This window comes from Arvicola amphibius, chromosome 15 (assembly GCF_903992535.2).
Source record: "Arvicola amphibius chromosome 15, mArvAmp1.2, whole genome shotgun sequence".
In the NCBI taxonomy this organism is placed as follows: domain Eukaryota; kingdom Metazoa; phylum Chordata; class Mammalia; order Rodentia; family Cricetidae; genus Arvicola; species Arvicola amphibius.
In genome coordinates this window covers 20,769,435-20,797,391 of record NC_052061.1, presented here as the reverse complement: position 1 = coordinate 20,797,391, position 27,957 = coordinate 20,769,435, and the positions used below count along the sequence as shown (strand labels likewise).

The following is a 27,957-nucleotide window of genomic DNA, read 5'->3' as shown; positions in this document are numbered from 1 at the left end:
GCAGTAAAAGGAACTATAATCTCTACTGAGTCTACACCTGCTAGTTGATGAAATCTCAATTTTCTTTTTATAATTAGTTCAGAGACTTTTTCCACATAAGTTTTTAAATTTTTACTTGGTTTGTGTAGTAAAAAGAACCATTCTAAGATAATATCTTCTGTCTGCATTAAAATTCCTGTAGGGGAAATTCTGGAAGGAAATATCACTAGACTACAATTAAGATATGAATTAAATCATCTACATGTGCCTCCTGTAATTTTTCTTCAATGACCATCAATTCTCTTTCTGCTTCACTGTTAGTTCTCTGGGACTGTTTAAGTCTTTGTCACCATCTAAGGTTTTTTTTTAAATGAACTATTAGCTCAGGTGTTATCCCAACAGCTGATTGTAGAGTGGAAATGTCTCCTGACAATCTTTGAAAGTCATTAAGAGTCCACAATCAGTCTCTCCTAGTTTGTGCCTTTTGTGTTCTAGTTTTCTGTAAACCTGTTTTATAGCCTAGGTAACTGACAAAATCTCCTCTTTATGTTTTTTCAGGAGCAATTTGTAATCCCCATTTAAGCAAAACTTTCTTTACTTCTTTCTAAAGCATCTGCATTTGAGTCGGATAACAAAATATCATCCATGTAATGGTAAATTATAGACTTAGGAAATTGCTTGTGTATTATTTCCAATGGTTGACTTACAAAGTATCAGAACAGGGTAGGACTATTGAGCATTCCCTGTGGGAGGAATGTTCAATGGTGTAGTGAAGAGGCGAGCTGCTTTCGTCCTGCCTGGCTCCTGCATGACTAGCTTTACACCCGAAATAACAACACACAAATTTTATTCATTTAAACACTGTTTAGTCCATTCGCTCTAGCCTCTTACTGGCTAACTCTCACATCTTGATTAACCCATTTCTATTAATGTGTGTAGCACCACGAGGTGGTGGCTTACTGCGAAAGATCGTAACCTGCATCTATCTTGAAGAGGAGAGCTATGGCATCTGCCTCACTGCCTTCTTCCTTCCAGCATTCTGTTCTGTCTTCCCCGCATACCTATGTTCTGACCTATCAGGCCAAGCAGTTTTCATATTAATTAACCAGTGAAATGACAGATAGATATAAGACCCTCCTACATCACACTGGTATCTCCTAGAAGGCTGAGAATTATTATAAGTAGGCACTGTGAAAGCAAATTTTTCCTTATCCTTTTCTTATAAAGGTATAGTGAAGAAACAATCCTTTAAATTAATAACTATAAGAGGCCATTCTTTTGGTAATAGAGAAGGCAGAAGAATTCCAGATTGTAGAGGGCCCATAGATTGGATAACCCTATTAACAGATCTTAGATCTATAACCATTTTCCATTTTCCAGAAAGATTTACTTATTTATTGTGTATACAGTATTATGCCTACATTCATGCTTGCAGGCCAGAAGAGGGCACAAGATCTCATTACAGATGGTTGTGAGCCACCATGTGGTTGCTGGGAATTGAACTCAGAACCTTTAGATGAGCAGGCAATGCTCTTAACCACTGAGCCATCTCTCCAGCCCCTCCAGATTACTTTTAACAACAATACAGGAGAATTCTAAGGGCTGGTTGATTCTTCAATATGGTGAGCGTCTTGTTGCTCCTGTACCAGCTGTTCTAAAGCCTTCAGTTTGTCTTTCATTAAAGGCAATTTTTTAACCCAAATGGGTTTCTCAGTTAACCATTTTAAAGGCAAGGCCATTAGTACCTCTGAAGACTTGCTAGTTGCTTTGTGTTCTTGTACAGTCTGAATGGCTGGTGACCTTTGTTTATAATATCTTATAATATTCTTCCCAGAAACATGAGTTTGGGGGACTACAGGAATGTTAACCTGGGTAAAATCAGTGCAATATTAGCTACATATGGCCTCATTCTTCCTCTCTGTCCTTTTCACCTTATGCATTCAACCCACCTTGTGCTTTGTTTTAGTTAAGATAGGATTCCAGTTTCTAGAAACTGAATATCAGTCTCTTGATGAAGCCAATCTGGATGCCAAGATTCTAGAGTAATGATAGTCATGCCCACACCTGTAATCTAGTCTAGTAATCCCTCAATTACAATGTTATTTATACACACTCTTAGCTTTGGCCTTTAATCACTTATAGAAGTCTGCCAAAATATACATTTACTATTTCCTACTGGAGTTTTTGACTCAACCTCCAGGTCTATTCCATCATCCATATCAGTATGATTTTTAAAGTAGGCACTGGATTGCTTAATTTTTCTGGTGAGACATGTTCTCCACAGTGACTGAAAATGACTAGACCTTATTTGACACTGGGACCTATGAGAGGCCCCACTAGGGTGTTTCCTGGTGGTATCAGGTTGCCTTGTCTGTCTTTTGTTGACCTACATTTATAAGTCCAGTGCTGGCATTTGCCACACCTCCTACATATACCAGAAGGCTGAGAACTCCTGTTCTTGCCATTCTAAGAGGAGACATTATTCCTAGGAATTCCTTTTTATAGTCCCTTCCTAGATGTCCTATTCTTCCACAATTAAAGCAGTTGGCATTTTGGTGTCTCCTAATACCATTGGAAATTGCTTCTCTTACCCAAGCTTTAGTATTATAGTCAAAGGTTTCAACATTAATTGTATGCAAGATCCATCTATGGGAGCTGATCTAACCTTTAAAGGCCCAAGGATCTTCTTATATTCTAAATTGGCATTTTCAAAGGCTAAGGATTCAATTAGTACATGTCTAGCTTCAGGGTCTGTCACTCCTACTTGTACAGCCTTAGTTAATCTTTGTAAGAAGTCAGTAAAGTGTTCTCTCTGGCCCTGTTTAACCCTAATATATGACTCAGTTCTCCTTCCTAGTTACTGAATCCTGTTCCAAGCACTTAAAGCTGATATGCTACATAGGGACAAGATGTGTTTGTCATAGAGAGCCTGTTCCTGAGGATCAGAGTAATGACCATCACCAAAAATTTGATCTTGGGAAGTCTCAAATCCTTTTGCTTTCTACTGTTGCTCTAAAATTTTTGCCTCTTCTCTCTAATAACACTTCCAAGCAGCTGAGGTTCATTTTCTAGGACCACTGAGATTAATTGAGCCAATTGTGTGGGGTTGCCTTAGTGATTGAAGCTCACATTTTCACTATTTTCTGACAAATGGTGAATGTTACCCATAAGAAACTATTGCTTGTTTTATTTCTTTAGATTGCTCATACATATTGATTCCCATGCATATTCTTGGCTACCTTGTACTTTGTGCCAGATGGTCTTTCTGAGGAAGTTACCAGATATGCAGTTGAAACTCTGTGTAAGTCATCCTGGGGTCTGGCACTTACTGAGGAGACTAAATTCTGTCCTTGTACCTTCTGTCCCTGCTCAGCAATTTCAATAAATTTCTTAATCTTTTCAATTCTTTTTACTACTTTCTTTTTAAAAGTCTGAATCTCCTGTCCAGTGTTCTGTTCTAATGTCCTCAATGAGGATTCTAAGTTATGAAACTTGTCCAGTAAAGATAATGTCTCATCCTTGGACATTTCAAAACTTTTCAACAGATTCTGATAGTTAAATTCAACAGCACAAATTCTTTCAGCTAATTTTGTCAAATTGATGCTATCCCTCTCTGTAATATTGAACCATTTATTAATGGTTCATTGGTTAATTAACCAATATTAATACTTATTAATATTGAAAACAAAGCTAATTTCTAGAATCAAATAAAGGGATGTAGAAGGAAAATTATGTAAGCCTTGCAGAATATTTTACATAGTATAAACAAAATAATTGTTAAACTCCTGGATGTTATCAGTTATTTTTTTGTAGTTTTTCAGTTTTTACCTGTCATAAGGCAATTTCAATTCATTGGAGTAGGTGTAATAATCGTTATTGGCCAGCAGGTGTCACAGTTGCAGTTATGTGGCCAAGGGACACTAGTAGTGAGTAGCATGTGTTGCTTACTTAGGTACTGAAAAATACACTTTGTTTAACAAATTAAGAGCAGTTATTAAGGTGATCAAAGGATTCCAAGAGTTGGGGCCCAGGATAAAGAAAAAACCAAGGTTTCCTTCAGTGTGAGTTGCAGATTTTGTGCACCACAGCATTGTGTGAACTGGTGTGTAATACACAGAGAGGCAGTGTGTGGGTTGCAAGCCAGGGAGTTCTGAGTAGCAGCCTGCCTCATCTGAGGGCTGGCTAGAGCTGTGGGTCAGAGAGTCAGTGCCCAATTTACCACACAGCAAATAGTGTGGACTGGTCCCCACATTTGGGTGACAGATGATGGCAGAAGATACAAAATAATCCAACACTAGTTCGAAATTATGTATAATAAAGGGTTATTTGTTTAGGGGAGACTCACACATCACTGTCCTAGATCATAGTCCTCTGCACAAATGGGGAACAGGAACAAAGTCTAGTAGCCAGAAGTGAGAGCTAGAAGCCAGAGAGCCAGCACACACTTTACAGCTACATTTATAGTATAAGAAACCACACCCAAGTGGGCTGATATAAATCTTAAGAAGTCTGTAAGATGGCTCAGTAGGTAAGGATGCTTGCCATTAAGCATGGTGGTGACCTGAGTTTTCTCCCTGGAATATACATGGTAGAAGAAAAGGACTACCACAAAAGTTATTCTTTCACACACACACACACACACACACACACACACAAAACACAAAAAAACACAGAAGGAGAGAAGGGAGAGAAATGGATAAATGTACATTTAAAACATATTAAACATCCATTTCCTTTTTTACTGTGAAAACTGAATATTGACATGTAGAAGAATGAAATTTGGTCTTTATTCATAGCCTTTATAAAAATGAATTAATATTTTAGTGCTTTTTGATTATTTAGGAGTTTTACACCTGCATGCAATGTATTTTGATCAAATCTCTTCTCATTTCTCACCAGTTCCCATTCCTCTTTTTCCTTCCCACCCCTCTTCCTTCTCAGCTTTACCACTGAGTCTATTTAGTGTTGCCCAGATACGTATGGGTGCAGAGAGAAATATGCTAGAAACAATATCAATGTAAGGATGCAAAAAAGCAAAAAAAAACCCCAAATGTATGTGTTTGTATATCTTTTATTGTAATAGGAATTTAAATTTTATCCTAATGGTAATATTTAATTAATTTTTATAATTTTTCTTTTTTATTATATTTATTATATTTTATTATCTAAATCAATATTAAATTTAAATGTATTTGACCATATTTATCTCTTCCTCCAAGTCCTTCCAGATCTTTTCCTCCTCCCATGCAACTTTAAGTTCTTTTTCAAAAAATAAACAAAACTCAATATAGCAATAAAACACGCCAACACAAAGAAAACAAAATAAAACCACTCCTAAGAAGAAAAAACCAAAACATTATACTATAACCAAATAAAAGCACACACAAAAAATTGTGTAGTCCATTATATGTTGGTCAAGTACTTCTGAATGTGAGGTTTGTCTTGGTGTAGTTGGTATCCAGTGCCAATCAATTGGAGAAAGCTAATTTTCCCTCTCCCAGCAGGTGTAAGTGACAGTTCAGTTGGCTAGCCTTTATTCTTGTGCCTAGACTTTCATTTATTCATTTAAAAATATGTAACAAAATAAAATACACTAAGATAAAAATAAAACCATCACATTGAAGGTAGACATGTCAAGCCAACTGGAAGAAAACTGTCCAAGGGAAGGCAAGGCACAAAAGTTTTACAGCTTATTTTCCAAACTCATTCCCTTTTCTTTTTTATTTTTCTTTTTTTTCCAGTTTATTTATTTTTTATTAAAAATTGCCATCTCCTCCCCTCCTCCTCCCCCTTCCCTCCCCTCCCCTCCACCCACACCCCCACTCCCTCCCTCTTGAGGCCAAACAGCCATCAGGGTTCTCTACACTATGTTGAGACCAAGGTCCTCCCAACTCCCCCCAGGTCCAGAAAGGTGAGCAACCGAACTGACAAGGCTCACACAGAGCCCATCCATGTCGTAGAGACCAAGCCCATCGCCATTGTCCTTGGCTCCTCGGTCAGCCTCCACCATCAGCCACCCTCAGAGAGTCCGATTTGGTCGCATGTTCCATCAGTCCCATTCCAAGTGGACTTGGTGGTCTCCCATTAGTTCTGTCCTGCCGTCTCAGTGGGTGAACGCGTCCCTCATGGTTCTGACTTTCTCATGATCTCTCTCCATCCGCTCTTCATCAGAATTTTGGGAGCTCAGTCCGGTGCTCCAATGTGGGGCTCTGTCTCTATCTCCATCCATCACCAGGTGAAGGTTAAGGCTCACAGTGAGCCCGTCCATGCTGTAGAGTTCACATTCATTGTCGTTGTCCTTGGTTTCTCAGTCCTCCTCCACTGTCAGCCACATTCAGAGAGCCCGGTTTGGTCCCCTGTTCCATCAGTTCCATTCCAACTGGAATGGGTGGCATATATTTTCATTATTCCAGATGTGCCACCCATCTGGTCTCTGATAGGAGAAAGAACTTAGTAAGGTATATAACTATGCTTGCCCATGAAAGCAAAACAAACAGGGGTTACAAGTGAGAAAGAGGAAGACTAGAACACACATTGTTTGATTTCTATCTTTTAGTCAATATGTCAAAGCATTGTTGAGTTCCTCATATAGTTTTTAGACTTGTTCATTCACGTTATTCATTTTGTGTTCCTGTGGCTATCTTCCCCTCCCAGGTGGTTGTTTCTTTTCTGTTTCTTGAGTTACCTCAGCCATCTGTTCATTTGTGTCCTACTTTGAAAACAGATCATTTCACAAGAAAATGTCAAAGTATTCGACTAACATCTTCCCATACTTCTGTTCTTTGGATTCAGTTCTTGAGTTGTCTTCTCTAGAGTAGTTGTCTTTCCTGGGTTTCTCACGTTTCTTGTGGTTCTGTGTTGTGATTTGTATAGTCTTTGGAATGAATATCTCATCTGGTATGTGTGAATATTGTGCGTGTGTCTAATTCTAATCTTTCCATATGAGTGACTGTAGAAGCTCATGCCATTGTGTTTATCTTTTACAGAGTTCTGGGAATTCTGAGTATTAAAATAAAAAATAAAAGAGTATAATAAAATCTGGGATTCAAATGAAGGTCATCACAATTGCTCAACGAGGGCTTTTCTTCTATGAACCATTTCCCCAGTTCCATATTTGGTAATTTTTTCTGATAAGTAGCCTTGTCAGATGAGGTGCATTTCCAGTATCACTTAGAGAAAGGGAAAGTTCATCACTGTAATAGCAAACACAGTAAATCAAAACAAATCAGATACACATTTCAAATAGAGTCAAGCCAAGGACTGTACTATACCACCCATGATGGCTGAAAAGACATTGTTAAATATGCTATAGAGGAAACTAGGGAGTTAAAAGATTATGTTCACACAAAATAAAGGAATGGACAAGGAAATTGAGAACGGAAAGAAGATGCTTCCTACCCAAGAGCATGGAAGTTCATTCCACTTTCCGGCATTGTCTTCAATTTCTTTCTTCAAAGACTTAAGTCTTTTATTTCTTTAGTTACTGTTACTCCAAGATATTTTATGATATTTGTGGCTATTATGAAAGATGATGTTTCTTTAATTTCTTTCTCAGCATCCTTATCATTTATATATGGGAGGGCTACTGATTTTTTTAGTTGATCTTGTATCCTGCCATATTACTGAACGTGTTTGTCAGCTGTAGGAGTTCTCTGGTAGAGTTTTTGGGGTCATTTATGTATACTATCTTATCATCTGCAAATAGTGAAAGTTTGACTTCTTCGTTTCCAATTTGTATACCCTTGATCTCCTTTGTTGTTTTATTGCTCTAGGCAGAACTTCAATAACTATGTTGAATAGATATGGAGATAGTGGAAGCCTTGTCTTGTTCCTGATTTTGGTGGAACCATTTTGAGTTTCTCTCCATTTAATTTGATTTTGGCTGTCAGATTGGTGTATATTGCTTTTACTATGTTTAGATACGTTCCTTTTATACCTGATCTCTCCGAGACCTTTATCATGAAGGTGTGTTTTATTTTTTCGAATGCTTTTCAGCATCTAATGAGACGACCATATGTTTTTTTTTCTTTCAGCTTATCTATATGGTAGACAACATTGATAGATTTTCATATGTTGAACCATCCCTGTATCTCTGAGGTGAAGCCAACTTGATCATGGTGGATGATTTTTTTTTTTTTTTTTTTTTTTTTTTTTGGTTTTTCGAGACAGGGTTTCTCTGTAGCTTTTGGAGCCTGTCCTGGAACTAGCTCTTGTAGACCAGGCTGGTCTCGAACCCACAGAGATCCGCCTGCCTCTACCTCCCGAGTGCTGGGATTAAAGGCGTGCGCCACCACCGCCCAGCGGTGGATGATTTTTTTGATGTGTTCTATGACTCGATTTGCCAGTATTTTAGCATCAATGTTCACAAGGGTGATTGGTCTATAATTCTCTTTTTTTTTTGTTGAGTCTCTGTGTGGTTTCAGTATCAGGGTAATTCTAGCCTCATAAAAAGTGTTTGGCAATGTTCCTTCTGTTTCTATTATGTGGAACAATTTGAGGAGTATAGGTGTTAGCTCTTCTTTGAAGTTCTGGTAGAATTCTGCACTGAAAGCATCCAGTCCATGGCTTTTTTTTTCTGTTTTTTGGGGGGGTTGGATATAGGCTTTTGATGACTGCTTCTATTTTCTTACAGGTTATATGTCTATTTAAATTGTTTACTTGGTCTTGATTTTATTTTGGTATGTGGTACCTATCCCAAAAATTGTCCATTTATTTTACATAATAAAAATGGCAATCCTACTAAAAGCAGTCTATAGATTTGGTATAATCCCCATCAAAATCCCAACACAATTCTTCACAGACCTTGAAAGAACAGTAATCAACTTCATATAGAAAAACAAAAATCCCAGGATAGTCAAAGCAATCTTGTACAATAAATGAGCTTCCAGAGGCATCAGCATCCCTGACATCAAGTGCTATTGTAGAGCTACAGTAATGAAAACAACTTGGTGTTGGCATAAAAACAGACAGGTTGAACAATGGAATTGAATGGAAGAGCTCGTTATTAATCTATACACCTGATTTTTGACAAAGTAGCTAAAAACAATGGAAAAAAGAAAGCATCTTCAATAAATGGTGCTGGTATAACTGGATGTCAAGATGTAGAAGAATGAAAATAGATCCATATCCATTACCATACACAAAACTCAAGTTCAAGTGGATTAAAGACCTCAATATTAATCCAACCACACTGAACCTGATAAAAGAGAAAGTGAGAAGTAGTCTTCAGTGCATGGACACAGGAGACCACTTCCTAAATATAATACCAGTAGCACAGACACTGAAAGCAACAAAAAGTAAATGGGACCTCCTGAAACTGAGAGGCTTCTGTAAAGCAAAGGACACAGTCGATAAGACAAAAAAAAAAAAAAAGGCAGCTACTGAACGGGAAAAGATCTTTACCAACTTGCATCAGACAAAGGACTGATCTCCAAAATATATAAAGAACTCAAGAAATTAGACATTAAAACACCAAATAATCCAATTAAAAATGGAGTATAGATCTAAACAGAGAATTCTCAACAGATCTCAAACGGCCTTAAGACACTTAAGGATATGTTCAACATCCTTAGTCATCAAAGAAATGCAAATCAAAAGGATGCTGAAATACCATCTTACACCAGTCAAAATGACCAAGATCAAAATCACCAATGATAGCTTATGCTAGAGAGGAAGTGGAGTAAGGGGAACACTCATCCATTACTGGTGGGAATGCAAACTTCTACAACCACTTTGGAAATTAGTATGGCAGTTTCCCAGAAAATTGGGAATCAACCTACCTCAAGACTCAGAAATACCACTCATGGGCATACACCTAAAGGATGCTCAATCATTCTACAAGGACATTTGTTCAACTATGTTCATAGTAGCATTATTTGTAATAGCCACAACCTGGAAACAATCTAGACGCCCCTTAACCAGAGAATGGATAAAGAAAATGTGGTATATTTACACAATGGAGTACTACTCACTGGTTAAAAAAAAATAACATCTTTAAAATTGCATGCACATTGATGGAGTTAGGAAAAAAAATCCCAAGTGAGGGAACCCAGACCCAGAAAGATGAGCATGGTATGTACTCACTCATAAGTGGATACTAATGGTAAAGCAAAGGATAACGATGATCCCAGCTAAGAACCTAAGCAATAGCGGAGATGGCACCTGAACTGGCCTGAACTGGCCTTGCCCTGTAGTCAGATTGATGACTATCTTAAGTGTCACCATAGAACCTTCATCCAGCAACTGATGAAAGTAGAGGCAGAGATCCACAGTGGAGCACTGGGCTGAGCTCCCAAAGTCCAGTCAAAGAATGGGAGGAGTGTGAATATGAGCAAAGAGGTCAAGACCATGATGGGAATACCAATTGAAACAGCTTACCTGAACTAATGGAAGCCCACCAGCTCCAGCCTAACAGGCAAGGAACCAGCATAGGACCAAACTAGGCCCTCTGAATGTGGGTAACAGTGGGGCCAATGGCAGTGGTGCCAGGATTTATCCCTACTGCTTATATTGACTTTTTGGAACCCATCATCTTTGGAGGGATATCTTGCTCAGCCTAGATATAGTGGGGAGAGCCTTGGTCCTACCTCAAAACAATGTGCTAGGCTTTGTTGACCCTCTCTGAGGAGTGGATGGAGGTGTGGGGGAGGAAGGTGGAGGGAACAGGAGGAGGGGAGAGACTGTGAACTGGGATTGGTATGTAAAATGAGAAAAGATAGTTGTAAACATAAATAAATAAATAGATAGATAGATAAATAAATAAAATGTAAAAGAAGAACCTAGGCTAAATAAAGGAGAATCATGATGATATTACAGAGGTATAGAAAAAAGCAGATAAAAACAACTGTCCTGCAGAGAAAAATGTCTTTAAGCATAATTATTTAGATATAAGAAGAATACAATACCTTGTGAGCTGCATCAAAATAAAATAAATAATGAAAGAGTATAATAAAGGCAAAAATATTCAAGGCAAAAGAAAAATCTTTAAAAAAAATAAAAACCAGACACAAAAAATACCCTGGCACAAAAACAAGGGAATGCAGTAGATTCTTTCTGATTTCTTTAACATCAGAGCCTGCCAGCTGGAAGGCCCCCTGCTAAGGCTGGAGGCGCTTCCCTTGCAGATGGTCCTGACCTACGTGGGCCCAGAGCTGACTGTGGCACAGGACGTTATTGAGCAGTGCTACTATCCCTGTTTGTTATTCTATCATCCGTATCAGGAAACTTTCCAAAACGTTAAGCATTGCAGCTAGTGGATCTGCCAGTTTCTAGTTTCTCACTCACTCAAAAGCCTCCCAGTAGGTCCATGTTGTGATAGCTAATAGCAAAGCCATGAGATGTCTCCCCAATATGCTTGGGTGTGAATCAGTGGGGTGGTACTCTGAGATCCATCATTAGAAGCCTCTCCTGGTCTTTCTGATATTGTTCAGTGTTGATTGTGTCCTATGAGACAGTTGGTGGTGGGAAAGTCAGGTCTGCTGGACCTACCTTTAGAGTTTTCCTCCAGAAGCAGAAAATTGAAGGCTTTTCTGAAGCTACCCATTGCTTTCGTTTGGGAACATCAGTCTCCACTCAGTTATCCTTTCAAAACCAAACATGTGAGATCATGAACAAATAAAACCTTCACAGAACAAACTTCCTATCTGCTGACTGTGCCAGTGTACATAGGTCCATCCCTCTTCCAAACCACAGCACACTCATGCAGTCATTCCCCCAACCAGGGAGGGGAAACAGTGATGTCTGGTTTCTTTGGCACATAACTGTTCTTTGTCATCCCACCCTTAACCAGTTCTATCTTAAACAACATATTCTCTTGTAGACAGAGACTGTTCCCTCATTTCCCATCTTTCCAGACCCGAATTAATTAATTAATTAATTAATTAATTAATTTCCAGACCCAGAAACTCAATTAATTTCAACACTGTTCAGCCAATAGCTTAGGCATATTTCTAACTAACTCTTGCATCTTAAATGAACTCATTTCTATCAATCTGTGTATTGCCATGAGGCTGTGCCCTACTGGTAAGTTTCTGGCTGGTGGCTGGCATCCTTCTCCTTCAGTGTCTCCCTGACTCCACTTACTTTCTCTTTGTATCCCTGTTCGGATTTTCCACCTGGCTTTATTCTACTACACCATTGGCCAAAACAGCTACTTTAATCACAAATTGCAATAATCCATATTCATAGTACACAGAGGGGAATCCCACATCATTCCTTTTTAACATGGCTCTCAGCTATGACCTGCTAAGGCAACAAGTATAACAAAATGGATGTCTTCTTCATTGACTGTCCATGCTAGAAGGGTGCCTGTCTTGTCTGAAGGCCCAATTTGTTTGAGGCCTGTGAGAAACATGATCTAGATCTGTTAGAACTCTTAATCTCTTGACCAGGGCTCCCTAAATTACCCTTTAATGAGCCTCTGCTTCCTCTTCCTTTGGGGGAGCCACATGGTGGGTGCCATTTGGTAGGAGCCACATGATGGGAGCCAAGTGCATGATAGTTCTTTTTCTTGCTCTCTCTCTGTATTCAGCAGACCCATCACACCATCGTGACCTCAGCTGCTGTTTAGCTTCCTGTGCCTTTGGAACAAAGGCTATCAATTGTCTCTATTCCCCATCCACCCATCAGATGGCGGCAGCTTCTTTCTGTTCACTGTTGTTGTAGTTTTGTTTCTCTTGCTGTGATCAAACACTCACCAAAGTTTCCTTAGGGGAGGAAAAGTTAATTTCATCTTACAACTTAAGAGTCACAGTCCACTACTGAGGGAGGTCAGGACAGAAACTCAAGAGAAACCATGGAGGGATGCTGCTTCCTTGCTCACACTCTGGTGCTCTCTGATAGCTTTCTCATAGAGTCCAGAATCACATATCTATATATGGTACCTCACCCACTGAGCTAGGACCTCACCCCCTGTCAGTCATCAGTCCTGACAAGTTCTCACAGATATGGCCACAATCCATTCTGATCAACTGAGGGCCTCCTCCTAAGACATCTAGGTCATGTCAAGTTGATAAAGAAAACTACTGATAACTATTTTTATCTCAGAACCTTCTTGAATGTGCTTCCATTGGATGTTCTAGGTCTAAAAAGAATAGAGATAGCCTTCTCCTTTCACAACTCTGTTACCTGCCATAATTTTTGTTGTTCACTGCAACTAATAAATTCATAGTGAACTTGAAACACAATCTGCTCTAACTAATATCTCCCCTTCTTGTAGCTGCTCTAAGTGCAACCAAAGGCCTGCAGGATGATGGAGAACCACCAGAAGTCCCTTAAAAGAGTCAAGAAAGATTACAGAGTTCCAAGACCATGGATTTCATCTGAATTTTGTTTCCCATTCAAGGAAAACCAGCCACATTGTTGTGGATTTAACAGTAGTGGTTCCCATGTTGTTCTAGATTTGACATTAGTTCTCGTGCTGTTCTAGATTTAACATCAGTGGTTCCCACACTGTTCTAGGTTTAACATTAGTGGTTCCCATGCTGTTCTAGATTTGACATTAGTTCACGTGCTGTTCTAGATTTAACATTAGTGGTTCCCACATTGTTCTACATTTAAAACTAGTGGTTTCTCATATTGTTCTAGATTTAACATTTGTGTTTGCCACATTGTTCTAAATTTAACATTAGTAGTTCCCATGTTGTTCAAATTTAACATTAGTGGTTGTGTGATGAGACCAGATGCCTCTGTGAAGTTACTCACTGATGGAGATTTCAAACCCGCAGTCTATGTTGTCATGTTACTTTCATTCATATTTCACAGTTTTCATAAGAGTTCTCTCTGCTGTAGGTGACTATACAGACTTTGATCAGTGACTAATGATACGTTCATGGTATAATGCAGGGCAATTTTACTAGCTAATTATGCTGTTGCAGAATACTAATTTTAAATGTTTGTTATATTTATTTATGCAATGGAACATTTGTTTAATGATGCAAATATGTGCTGTATTCATTTATGTTATGTTTGGTAAACTCTGTGAAGCTGTGTTACCTGGCCTGTCTAAAACACTTGATGTTCTAATAAAGAGCAGAATGGCCAATAGCAAGGCAGGAGAAAGGATGGGCATGGCTGGCAGGCAGAGAGAATATATATATATAAGGAGAACTAGAGGGATTGGGAAACAAGAGACAATCAAGGAGCAAGAAAAGAAGGGGCCAGCCACCCAACCACACAGACATGGAAAAAGAAGGAAAGAAAAGATATGCAAAAATAGATAAAGATAAAAGCCCAGAGGCAAAAGGTAGGTGGGATGATTTGTGAAAAGTTGGCAAGAAGAAAGCCAAGTTAAGGCCGGGCATTTATAAGTCAGAATTAAGTCTCCAGGTGTGATTATTCGCGAGCTGGGTGGTTCCCCAAAGACCCAAAGAATAAAAGAGTAAAAACAACCAACTACAATATGCAATTAAGGTTCCCCCATGTCCCTGTGTCTTCTCAAATGTATGGTGTTTTCAGTGATTATCATTTTGCTGTTGTTACTATTGTTTTTTGAGACTGGTTTTCTCTGTGTAGTCCTGGCTGCCCTGTAACTCACAGAAATCCACCTGCCTCTGCTCCTTGAGTACTGGAATTAAGGGTGTTCACCACATGGGGCAGATTTGGGGGAAATCCCTTGTTGTGCATCAGTTTAAATATATTTGATGTCTGTTCTTCAAAGCCACCTGTTGGTCCTTTGAGCACCTGCTTTCTAGTGTACTATCCTACAATGAAATTGCTGTTGCCTTCATCCTTCTTATAAAATGCAGGCAATTCCATACTGCTCCATGGCAATGGCTTCCAACCTTCTGGTTATTTTGTCTGTCTTCCCTTTACCCTCATCTGTTGAAAGCTCAGCTGCAGATAAGCACTCAACAGAAAGCTTAGGGAGAGCCACACCTCAGCTGTGAGTGGCTTTAGGAAGAGAGCCAGACTTTCAAATCTATGAAAATGACTTATGTAAATCTCAAAACTAATGATAACACATATATTTAATATCATATTTTTCTTTCAGATATGAATTTTTAATTGTTACTTCAATCTAACTCTACTGGTGGATTCAAGGTTTCTATTTCTTAAGGAGTCACCACCTTAAGGATATATATCTTGATTTTCCGAGACAGGGTTTCTCTGTGTAGCTTTGGAACCTGTCCTGGTACTAGCTCTGTAGCCCAGGCTGGCCTTGAACCCACAGAGATCCCCCTGCCTCTGCCTCCTGAGTGTTGGGATTAAAGGCTAGGATGTATTTGTTGCTAGCAATCTGTGTCTTATGTGTTCTCTGGCATATACTTGTTTGTAACAGTGTTTAATGAATCACTGTATTTCTGAGGTGTTGCATGATGCTTGCATTCTCCCTTTGAATTTTATTAACTTGAGATTTTTTCCTTTCTCTAGTTCAGCTCTAGAATTTGTTTGTTGATTTTCTCAAAATTTTTAAAGAACATTTATAGTTATCGTTATCTTTTTTAAATAGTGTATTTGTTTTATTTTTATTTTGCTTTTTATTATTTCCTAACTTTGCTCTCTTTGGTTTACTTTAATTTTCTTTACTCTAGTTCCCTGGAGCATGTCAGGCCATTTATTGGAAATTTTCCTGTTACTTGATGTAGGCACTTACTGAGTCCCCTTTGACCTCAGCTCATATCTTTTGCTCTCATTGTTGTTTAAAGAACCTTTTAAATGTTCCTCTTGAATGTTTTCTGTGGTCACTTGATTTATTGCTTCATTTTACATAGTTACTTCTCTGGCATGTTGTTTATTTTCACATGTTTGCATGTCTCCCAAAATTCCTCCTTTTATGATTTCTCATTTAATAAAGTTTTGGTCAGAAACAGTATTTGGGATGGTTTCAGTGTTCTTAACTTTGTTAATAATTGTTTGTTTCCAAGCATATGGCCTACCCTGGAGAATGTTTCATGCACATTAAAATGCTTTTGCAATCCGCTGTTTATACATGCAAAGGATTTATATATATATATGAATATATATTCATTATTAATGTGTTATTTTGTTGATTCAAGTATACTAATTAACTATCCAAATATTATTTTATTTCTTCTTGTTTTTTCTTTCATATTTAATATAGTGTTTATGATTTAAATACTCCAATATTGAGTGAATATATTTATTTATAATTGTTATGCTCTTATCTTGAAGAGATCCATTTATCAAAATTTATTTTTTCTCTGTTGGCTGCCATATACTTGGATATTGGCTTCTACCTCTCTTACCTTTCAGCTTAAACATACCTTCCAGGCTAAAATCACTATTAGCAATTAGAACTGATCTATTTGGTCACTCTGTGTCTTTTGATTAGAAAATTTATCCATGAGTATGAAAAATAATGATAATAGGTATATTGGCTAATTTTGACTATCATTTTTAAATGACTTTATGGAACTATAATTTTATATATGAAACTTACTAGAAATGCAGAATTTGGTGAGCTTTGAAATATATTTTGCTATTATCATTCTGATGGTATAGTTTCCACTAACTTTCCTTCATTTATTTATAAGTCCTATATACATCATATGTTAATAAGTGTGCTTATTCATCACTTAAAGATATACATTCTAAGATAAGCATTGAAAAGCAATTTTGGCTGTGTGAGCATGATACACAATCTGAGACATCTTCATTGTCATCAGGCAATATGATTTTATGTGATCATCCTTCTGTACAAGGTTTCTCATTATACAAGATGTTATATAGTGCATGACTGTGTTCAAATAAAATAAAACATAGAAAATGCAATGAAATCACAGAAATACCAAGGCTGATATCCTACATTGGTGATACAAATCTATCCTTCTACCACCACATTACCCCAAAGGCAGGTTTTCATCTTCTTTCTAAAACCATATGCTACTTTGGGTTCCTTAGAATTTGTAATCAGTGTAGTCACATAGCATACACTCTTTATCTTTTATTTCTTGCCAAAGTCAGCATAGGCTCCTCTAAGACCTTGTCAACACGTGTTTTACTAAGTCATTTTAATTTTAACTAATGCTTGATGTATATGCATATGTGGTTTCTAAATTTAAATTTTATATTAACTTATCTTAAAAATCAAATAATAATTGAAACCAAATAAAGAAAATGGATAACAACATTTACTAAATTTACATAGATAGTGTATTTTAACTCTATAAGACACTGAGGTTCTTTGATGCTTAAGTACTATTTTCAACTTCGAATTTTTGTCAACCATTGACTTATCTTTCTATATTGTTTTCCTTTGACTTGTGATACAGTTGGAGCAAGTAGTATGTGAACCTTGGGGTCTCATTTGTATCACTTAGTGAAGATTAATTTGAGAGTCATTAGTTGTTATGAATAGAAACAGTTGGCTATTTGTTACAAGGCACATATGCATCATGGCATCTTATCCATCCAATGACTAAAGAACATGTTAAAAATCTAGGTTTTAAATTAAATTTTTAAAATTAAATTAAATTAAAATCACAGTTTTAAAATTATAGTCAGTGCAAACAGAAACATTCATATTCTTATATAAAAATACATATATTTGATCCCAAAGGGTAAAAATCTGAGTGAGGTGCCTAGATAATGTATAGTCAAATGTTCAATATTATAAGAAACTAAAATCATATTGAAAACTAGATGCTCTATTTTGAATTCTCCATTACTGTAATATATGAACATGTGGTTTACTCCATGCTATTGGTCACACATAGCTTACACACATTTTTTTCATTGGAGAGATGTCCCTTCTGACATGAATGTTGACAGTAAAACACATATTTCCAATTTTAATTATTTTTTTGAATTTCCTTTTTAGAATTTATTAGATTTTTTAAAAATACCTATCCAAGTTTCCACTTCCTCCCCTCTTTCCATTCCCTACACACACACCCTCACCCCACCCTTATCCAATCCTCAGAGACGGTAAGGCACATTGCTTTATCTACTATATCTAGGCTGAGTAAGGTATACATCCAAAGAGAATAGGACCCCAAAGAGGCAGTACATGACACTAGAGATAAATCCTGATGCCATTTCCAGTGGTCCCGCAGTCTTTCCCAGCCATGCAACTGTCAGTCACATTCAGAGGGACTAGTTTGGTCCTATGCTTGTTCCTTCCCAGTCCAACTGGAGTTGGTGAACTTCCATCAGCTCAGGTAAACTGTTTCAGTGAGTGAACCCATCATGGTCTTGACCTCTTTGCTCATATTTTCATTCCTTCCACTCTTCAGCTGCATTTTGGGAGCTCAGTTCGGTGCTTTGATGTGGGTCTCTGCCTCTTTTTCTATCAGTTGCTGAATGAAGGTTCTATGGGGATATTTAAGATATTTATCAGTCTGAATACAAGGCAAGTCAAGATGGAGCCCCCTCTCTTCTACTGCTTAAGGTCTTAGCGGGGATCATCCTTGTGGATTCCTGGGAATTTCTCTAGAACCAATTTCTGCTAACCCTATAATGACTACCTCAATCAAGATATTCCTTTCCTTGCTCTCATCTCTGTCCTTCCTCCATCTCGACTATCCCATTCCCTCAAGTTCTCCTCAACCTTCTCCTTGTCCCCTCCTTTTCCTCTTCCACCCTCCTTTGTCCCCCACCCCATGCTCACAATTTTGTTGGGTGATCTTATCTGTTTCCAATGTCCGGGTGGATCTATATATGTTTTTCTTTGCATTCACCTTATTATTTAGCTTCTCTAGGATCATGAACTATAGGCTCAGTGTCCTTTGTTTATAGCTAGTATCCACTTATGAGTAAGTACATACCATATACATCTTTTTTAGTCTGGGTTGCTTCATTCAGGATAGTGTTTTCTAATTTCATCCATTTGCAAGCAAAATTAAAGATGTCATTGTTTTTCACTGCTGAGTAGTACTCTAATGTTTAAACATGCCACATTTTCTTTATCTATTCTATGGTTAAGGAGCACCTAGGTTGCTTCCAGGTCTGGCTATTACAAATAATGCTTCTGTGAACATAGTTGAACAAATGCTTTTGTAGTATGAGCATCTTTTAGATATATGCCCAAGAGTGTATTGCTGGATCTTGAGGTGGGTTGATTTCCGATTTTATGAGAAACCACCATACTGATTTCGAAAGTGGTTCCATACTGATTTCAAAGTGGTTGTAAAAGTTTGCATTTTCCACCAGCAATGGATGAGTGTTCCCCTTACTCCACATCCTCTCCAGTATAAGCTATCATTGGTGTTTCTGATCTTAGTCATTTTGACAGGTGTAAGATGGTATCTCTGTTGTGTTGATTTGCATTTCCTTGATGGATAAGGATGTTGAACATTTCCTTAAGTATCTTTTGGCCATTTGAGATTCTTCTGTTGAGAATTCTCTGTTTAGTTTCATACCTCATTTGTTAATTGGGTTATTTAGAATTTTAATGTCTAATTTCTTTAGTTCTTTATATATTTTGGAGATCAGTCCTTTGTCTGATGTAGTGTTGGTGAAGACCTTTTCCTATTCATTACACTGCCTTTTTGTTTTATTGGACTGTGTCCTTTGCTTTACAGAAGCTTCTCAGTTTCAGGAGGTCCCATTTACTTTTTGTTGCTCTCAGTGTCTGTGCTACTGGTGTTATATTTACGAAGTGGTCTCCTGTGCCCATACACTGAAGACTACTTCTCACTTTCTCTTTTATCAGGTTCAGTGTGGTTGGATTAATATTGAGGTCTTTAATCCACTTGAACTTGAGTTTTGTGTATGGTAATGGATATGGATCTATTTTCATTCTTTTTTCATTCATTTCTTTTTTTCATTGTATAATTTTAGCTTCTTTGTCAAAAATCAGGGGTTCATCGGTGTGTCCGTCAATATCCAGGTCTTTAATTCAATTCCATTGATCAACCTCTCTGTTTTTTTGCCAATACCAAGTTGTTTTCATCACATCACTGTCGCTCTGGAATGGAGCTTGATGCCAGGGATTGTTTTGGCTAGCCTGGGATTTTTGTTTGTCCATATGAAGTTTATTATTGTTCTTTCAACATCTGTGAAGAATTTTCTTGGGATTTTTATGGGGATTGCATTGAATCTATAGATTGATTTTGGTAAGATTGCCATTTTTACTATGTTGATCCTACCCATCCAAGAGCAAGGGAGAATTTTCCATTTTCTGGTATCTTGTTCAATTTCTTTCTTAAAAGGCTTAAAATTCTTGTCAAATAAGTCTTTTACTTCTATGGTTAGTGTTACCCCAAGATATTTTATGGTATTTGTAGCTATTGTGAAAGGTGAAGTTTCTCTGATTTCCCTCTCTGCTTCTCTATCCTTTGTGTATAGGAGGACTACTGATAAGTTTGAGTTGATATTGTATCATGTCACATCACTGAAGGTATTTATCAGCTGTAGGAGTCTCTGGCAGAGTTTTTTTTTGGATCACTTATATATACTATCATATCACCTACAAATAATGAAAGTTTGGCTTCTTCCTTTTCAATATGAATCCCTTTGATTTCCTTTTGTTGTCTTATTGATATTGTCAAAACTTCAAGAAATACGTTGAATAGATATGGAGAGAGTGGACAGTCTTGTCTTGTTCCTGATTTTAGTGGAATAGCTTTGTTTGTCCCTGCATTTAATTTGACAGTGTTGGCTGTTGGCTTGCCGTATATTGCTTTTATTATATTTAGATATGTTCCTTGTATCCCTGATCCCTCTAAGACCTTTATCATGAAGGGTGTTGAGCTTTGTAAAATGCTTTTCCAGAATCTAATGAAATGATGATTTTTTTTCTTTCAGTTTATTTATATGATGGATTGCAATGATAGACTTTTGTATGTTGAACCATCCCTGCATCTCTGGGATGAAGTTGACTTGATCATGGTGGATGATTTTTTTTTTTGATGTGTTCTTGGATTTGGTTTGCCAGCATTTTATTGAGTAATTTTGCATCCATGTTCATGAGTGAGATTGGTTTGTAATTCTCTTTATTGGTTGAGTCTTTGTATTGTTTTGGTATCAGGGTAACTGTAGTCACATAAAAAGAGTTTGGCAATGTTCTTTCTGTTTTTATTATGTGGAACACTTTGAGGGTATAAGCTCTTTTTGGAAGTTCTGGTAGAATTCTGCACTAAAACCATCCGGCCCTGGGCTTTTTTTTTTGATTGAGAGGTTTTTGATGATAGCTTCTATTTCCTTGTAGTTTATAGGTCTATTTAAATTGCTCACCTGGTCTTGATTTAATTTAGGTATATGGTATATATCTAAAAAATTGTTTATTTCTTTTATATTTTCCAATTTTGTGAAATACAGGGTTTTGTAGTACGACCTAATGATTCTCTGAACTTTCTCAGTGTCTGTTGTTATGTTTCCTTTCTCTTTTCTGATTTTGTTAATTTGGATGTTCTCTCTCTGCCTTTTAATTAGTTTGGAAAAGGGTTGTCAATCTTGTTGATTTTCTCAAAGAACCAGCTCTTTGTCTCATTGATTATTTGTATTGTTTTCTTTGTTTCTATTTTGTTGATTTCAGCCCTCAATTTGATTATTTCCTGTCTTCTACTCCTCCTGGGTAAGTCTTTTTCTTTTTGTTCTAGAGCTTTCAGGTGTACTGTTAAGTCATTAATGTGAGCTTTCTCTGTTTTCTTTATGTGGGCACTTAATGCTATGAACTTTCCTCTTAGCACTGCTTTCATAGTATCCCATAGGTTTGGATACATTGTGCCTTCATTTTCATTGAATTCAAGGAAATTTTTAATTTCTTTCTTATTTCTTCCTTGACCTGGGTGGTTCTGTAGTTCACTGTTCAATTTCCATGAGTTTGTAGACTTTCTGAGAGTAGTGTTGTTGTTAAATTCTAACTTTAATCCATGGTGATCCAATAAAACACAGGGAATTACTCTATTTTTTGTATCTGTGGAGGTTTGCTTTGTTACTGAGTATGTGATCAATTTTATAGAAGGTTTCATAAGGTGCTAAGAAGAAGGTATATTCTTTTGTGTTTGGGTGGAATGTTGTATAGAGTGATATAGGTGTGTCTTCTATCTGATGATTTCATTGGTTAATTAATAAAGAAACTGCTTGGCCTGATAGGTTAAAACATAGGTGGGTGGAGCAGACAGAACAGAATGCTGGGAAGAGGGAAGTGAGGCAGGTGCCTCAGGCAATCGTCATGTCTCTCCTCTCTGAGACAGTCACCATGAAACCAGCCACCAGGTCAGACATGCAGAATCTTTCCCGGTAAGACACCACTTCGTGGTGCTACACAGATTATTAGAAATGGATTAGTCAAGATGTGAGTAAGAGGCTGAAACTAATGGGCCAGGCAATGTTTAAATGAATACAGTTTGTGTGTTGTTATTTCATGGCATAAGCTAGCAGGCAGCCGGGATCCGGGCGGCAGGAATGCAGCCCGCAGCTCCATCTACAATCAATGTCTGTTAAGTTCATTTGATCCATGACATCTCTTATTTCTCTTATTTCTCTGTTAAGTTTCTATCTGGTTGACCTGTCCACTGGCAAAAGTGGAGTGTTGAAGTCTCCTACTATTAGTGTATGGGGTTTGATGTGCAATTTAAGTTTTAATAATGTTTCTTTTACATGTGTGGGTATTCTTGTATTAGTGGCTTAGATGTTCAGGATTGAAACTACATCTCGATGGACTGTTCCTATTATGAGCAAAAAGTGTCCTTCTCCATCTCTTCTGAGTGATTTTAGTTTGAAATCTATTTTGTTAGATATTAGGATAGCTAAGCCCCCTTGCTCCTTAGGTCCATTTGATTGGAAAATCTTTTCCCAACCCTTTACTCTGAGTTAGTGTCTGTCTTTGAGGTTGAGATACATTTCTTGGAAACAGCAGAAAGCTGGATCCTGTTTTTGTATCCATTCTCTTAGCCTTTGTCTTTTTATAGGTGAATTGAGTCTATTGATAGTAAGTGATATTAATGGCCACTGGTTGTTAATTCTCGTTATTTTTCAGTATGCTGTTTGTGTGTTTCCCTTCTTTGGGTTACGCTGGTGGGGGATTATCAGTTGCCTGTGTTTTTGTGGGTGCAGAAAGCTTACTTGGGTTGGGGTTTTCCTTCTAGAACTTTCTGAAGGGCTAGGTTTGTGGATAGGTATTTTTTTTTAAATCTGTTTTTGTCACGGAATATCTTGTTTTCTCAATCAATGGTGAATGAAAGCTTTGCTGGGTATAGTAGTCTGGGTTTGCATTTGTGGTCTTTTAGTGTCTGCAGATCATTTTCCCAGAACCTACTGGCTTTCATGGTTTCCATTAAGAAGTCAGGTGGAATTCTGATAGGTTTACCTTTATGTGTTACTTGACCTTTTTCCTTTGCAGCTCTTAATATTCTTTCTTTATTCTGTATGTTTTATGTTTTAATCATCATATGGCGAGGGGATTTTTTTTTTATCCTATTTGGTGTTCTGTAAGCTTCTTCTACCTTCATAGGGATATCATTTTTTTTAGGTTGGGAAAGTTTTCTTCTGTGATTTTGTTGAATATATTTTCTGTGCCTTTGAGGTGGAGTTCTTCTTCTACACCTATTATTCTTAGGTTTGGTCTTTTCATGCTGTCCCAGATTTCCTAGATGTTAAGAATTTGTTGGATTTAATGTTTTCTTTGACCAATGGGTCTATTTCTTCTATAGTATCTTCAGCACCTGAGATTATTTCTTCTATGTCTTGTATTCTGTTGGTTATACATGTCTTTGTAGTTCTTGTTCATTTACCCATATTTGTTATATCCAGAATTCCCTCAGTTTGTGTTTTCATTACCTCTATTTCAGTATTTAGTTCTTGAACTGTTGTTTCACCTGTCTGGTTTTTTCTTGGTTTTCTTGGGTTGCTTTGAAGGATTTATTAATTTCTTTGAATTTTTCTTTGTTTTTTCCTCCATTTCTTTAAAGGAGGGTTTTTTTTTGTTTGGTTTTTTTTTTTTTTGGTTTTTCGAGACAGGGTTTCCCTGTAGTTTCTAGAGCCTGTCCTGGAACTAGCTCTTGTAAACCAGGCTGGCCTCGAACTCAGAGATCCGCCTGCCTCTGCCTCCCAAGTGCTGGGATTAAAGGCGTGTGCCACCACCGCCCGGCTTTAAAGGAGTTTTTTATTTCCTCTTTAAAGGTCTCCATCATTTTCATAAAGTTACTTTTAAAGTTGTTTTCTCCTACATTTTCTGGGTTAGGATGATCAAGTCTTCCTGTTGTGTGAACATTGGGTTCTGTGTTACCATGTTGCTTTTTAGATTGTTGGAGGAATTGGTGCATTGGCACATACCCATCTCTTCCTTCAAATAGGCCAGCAGTGACCTTGCATCTTAGTCCAATCCTTGCAGTGGCTGTCGGAGTGTTTGGGAGTTTTTCTTGGTCTGCTCTGTACTGTCAATGTCTGTCTCAGAAAGCCTCTGATTTCTCTATAAGCCTTCTCTCTTGGTCTTCTCTCCTGGTTTGCTCTCTTGGTGCTCTCTCTTGGTCCCCTCAGTATTATATCAAGCTCTCAGATCTTAGGCAGTATGTGGCTGGTAGCTTGGAGGGTCCAGTGGATTGAGTTGGCTTTGGGGGAGGCTACCCCCAGGAAACTCCCTGCTGGTTGGCTAGAAAAGCCTAGGGTGTAGGGGGAGAGGCCTGGGGTTTTGTCCCACTGTGGAGATTCTAGAGAGTGGGGTATCCCACCATATGGCTGGCTGTTCACTCACCTCTTAAGTCCCCCCAGTATTGGGGCAAGCTATGTTTCAGAGTTCTACCAAGGTTATAGGGAGATAAGCGTGTTTGGGGGCAGGGTATGGCTAGTAGTTTGGAGGGGCCGCTGGATAGGTTTGGATTTTGGGGGAGCCTACCCACAGGAAGGCCCCTGCTGACTGGAAAATAAACACTTGTTTCCTCCTAGTTTCAAATTGGGGACCTTTCGCGTGTGAGGTGACCATGATAACCACTACACTACAGAAACTGCACATTCAACTAATTTTAATTAATTAATTATTATACTTTCATGATTTGTGCCTTTATATTATATCTAAATTCTCTTTTCCTCACTAAACATTGAAACTCACTTTTTGTATCCTCTAGATATCTATACTATTTTGTTTCGTACTTACATTTTCATGAAGTGTGCACAGTTTGAAGTGGCCGTGACCATTTCCCATTCATGTGTTCTTGTCCCACTTAGTGAAAATCTAGCTTCTTTTTAATCTTGTTGTTTTTGTACCTTTATAAATACTTCTTTTTATTTAATGAAATTTTATTAGTTGAAAAACTTTATTATAGGCAATTATATATCTATGTCTGCCGTCTTTCTTCTATCTTATGTTCCTCAACTTTGTCAAGTTCATTTATGACTTGTTTAATATATACTTCAGTAGACTCTCTACATAGTTGCTTTCTTTTCTGAAGATAGATATAATTTGAAATCTTCTTTAAAAATTTGCTTGTTATCTTTTGGGTTATTTCATTCATTTATCTGGCTAGAACCTTCAGTGCATGCCAATTAGAATTGAGAACAGATGTCTATATCTTATTCCGACCTCAAAGAGAAAAAAAATCACATTTCTTTTTAAAAAGTACTCATTGATTTTTTTCCAAAAATGTCCACTGTCAAAGATATTGCTGTCTTTTTTTTTTTTTTTTTTAAGTCCTTTGGCCTCAACTGATTTTATTTTTTGCTTTTGCTGTGGAAGATGTTACATAATGGTCCGTCTGTAATTGGTTCAGATGAACAATCATGCTGATTGGATGTGGAACATCGAACTATGAAGTCCTTGCACTAATTACCAATTGTTACATTTGATTTGCAAAAATTGTTCAGAATTTTGTATCTATTTACAAGCAATATTAGTTGGTATATTTTTACTTCCTTGCGGTGTTTATACTACAGTTTACTCCTATAGTAACACTGACTTCATGAATGATTTGGGAATATTCTCTCTTTTTTGTTTTATAAAATATGATTCTTGGATTAAAGGTGTGTGCAGTACTCAGGAGGCAGAGGCAGGTGGATCTCTGTAAGTTTGAGGCCAGTCTGGTCTATAAGAGCTAGTTCCAGGACAGGCTCCAAAGCTACAGAGAACCCCTGCTTGAAAAACCAAAAGATTATATATGATTTTTATAGCTAGTAAAATATCAAAAAAATAGGCATTGGGTAAACTATACATGTTTTCTTCATCTTCCCACACTGAACAATCAAATCACAAAGGTTGTGACAACAATCTGCAAGTCATGGAAGACAATGTCAGAAGTCATTGATAACAAAGGTATGACGCAAAGTAAATGGATTTTTATAATTATATTTTCTTTTTTAACTATGCAAATAAAATACATTCAAGACACAATTTCCCTCTAGGAGTCAGTCAAGGACCTCTGAGATTCAACCGCATTGCAGAGACAGGCATGCTTCATAATCCCCCTCCCCTGAATTCAGGTCGATTTCTTCTTCCCAGCCATGAAAGGGCCCACATAGGAGCCATGACAACATAGTTAACATAGAGTGAAGAACAGAAAATAGATGGGAATCCATCTGTTTGTTTGGCAGCAAAAGAAGACAGCATTAAACCCCTTGCCTTTCTCTACAGCCTGACCCTTGAGTTCATTTATTGTGTAGTGAAATTACTTTGCATTTTCCTTTTATTGGTGACTGCAGAATGTGACTGTGAATTATCTGAATCTTTTCCTTATTAAAACTGGGTTGGTTTTATCTGCAGCCCAGAGTCTTAATATTGGAGCTCCTAAGAATTTGGATCTGGAAATTTTCTCACTACTTCGACTTTGTAAGTAGACTTATCTATCTTGTGTGTTATTTCCTTGTGTGAGCTGGTTCTTTTCTGTGATAAAGGCATGGCAAAACTGTTTTTAAAACTACCCTATTCATCCACCATAGAAAGAGAGAGGTGAATCAAACTGGCCCATCAGTCTCCACTTCAGCGATAAGGACATGGCAAAACTGCCATTAAAATACTCTGTTCATCCACCGTAGACAGACAGAGGTGAGTCAAACTGGCCCATCCATCTCCACACAGGTTCCGGTGATGAGCAGAATCCATTTGGTGAGTATGTGATTGCTTAGAGATAAAAAATCTTTTATCTCATGATCATGAACTAAAATTACCTTACAGGCATGGAACTGGCAGAGACATTCTGACACTAAGCACATATAATTGAAAGCCATATTCCATAAAATGTGCATACAGAGAAAGAGAGAGAGAAAGAGACAGAGACAGAGAGAGATTTTCAACTAAGCACTTACTACTATTAAAAATGATTTGAATCACTTAACATTGTACTGAAAGCTTATATTTTAATTTATGCTCTGATCCAAATTTTAAATCACGCCTTTGAATATACTTATTTGACTTTCTGTTTGAACTGTATGACTCAGAGGCAACTGAAGTCATAATACTCCAAGTCAAACATTATTTTCTCCCCCAAATTTATACAAATCAGTGCATCTGCATCTCAGTATGACCACAACCTTCTGGTCAGGAGGAACACAGACCACAGTTTACCAGAATCACCTGCTTCCTTTCACTGGCATCTCCACCCTCCAACAAGACTTGGTTCTTTGCTTCTAAAAACTAAATCAAACTTCCTAATTCTCTTCATTTTTACTGATGCAAACAGTCCATGTCAGCCCACCTGTCAGTATATAAACTTTTCCGGTTGCCTCAGGACTTTGCCGTTTGATTCCCTACAATCTATTATCTGTACAACTATTAGAATCTTTGGAAATGTATTCTAGATTCCTTTACTTCTTGCTCAGAACCTTGCCTTTGCATCTTATTATCTATGGTGTGAGGCCCGAATCCTTTCTGACAGAAAGAGTCCTGGTAACTCTATCTGAGCTCTACCTCATCCTTATGCCTTTTGCCACTGCACACACTGCCCTTTGTGTGCCCCCTCCTGAGTCCTTTCTAACAGTCAGAAAGATTCCTGGTAACTCTGTCTCAACTCTACTTCATCCTTACTGCACACACTGCCCTTTGTGTGTCTCCTTCTGCTTCTGGCTGGATGTTTCTCCTCCTCTGTAGCTCAGTGGTGTGGGAAATCCTTCTGTTTATGTGTTGCTTTTATTGGTTAATGAATAAAGAAG

The 27,957-nt window shown here is 37.6% G+C and overlaps 1 pseudogene; it reads right to left on the bottom strand.

The window, feature by feature from the left end:
• The window catches only part of LOC119801704, a 72,479-nt pseudogene that overhangs the window by 43,677 nt on the left and 845 nt on the right, over positions 1-27,957 (bottom strand).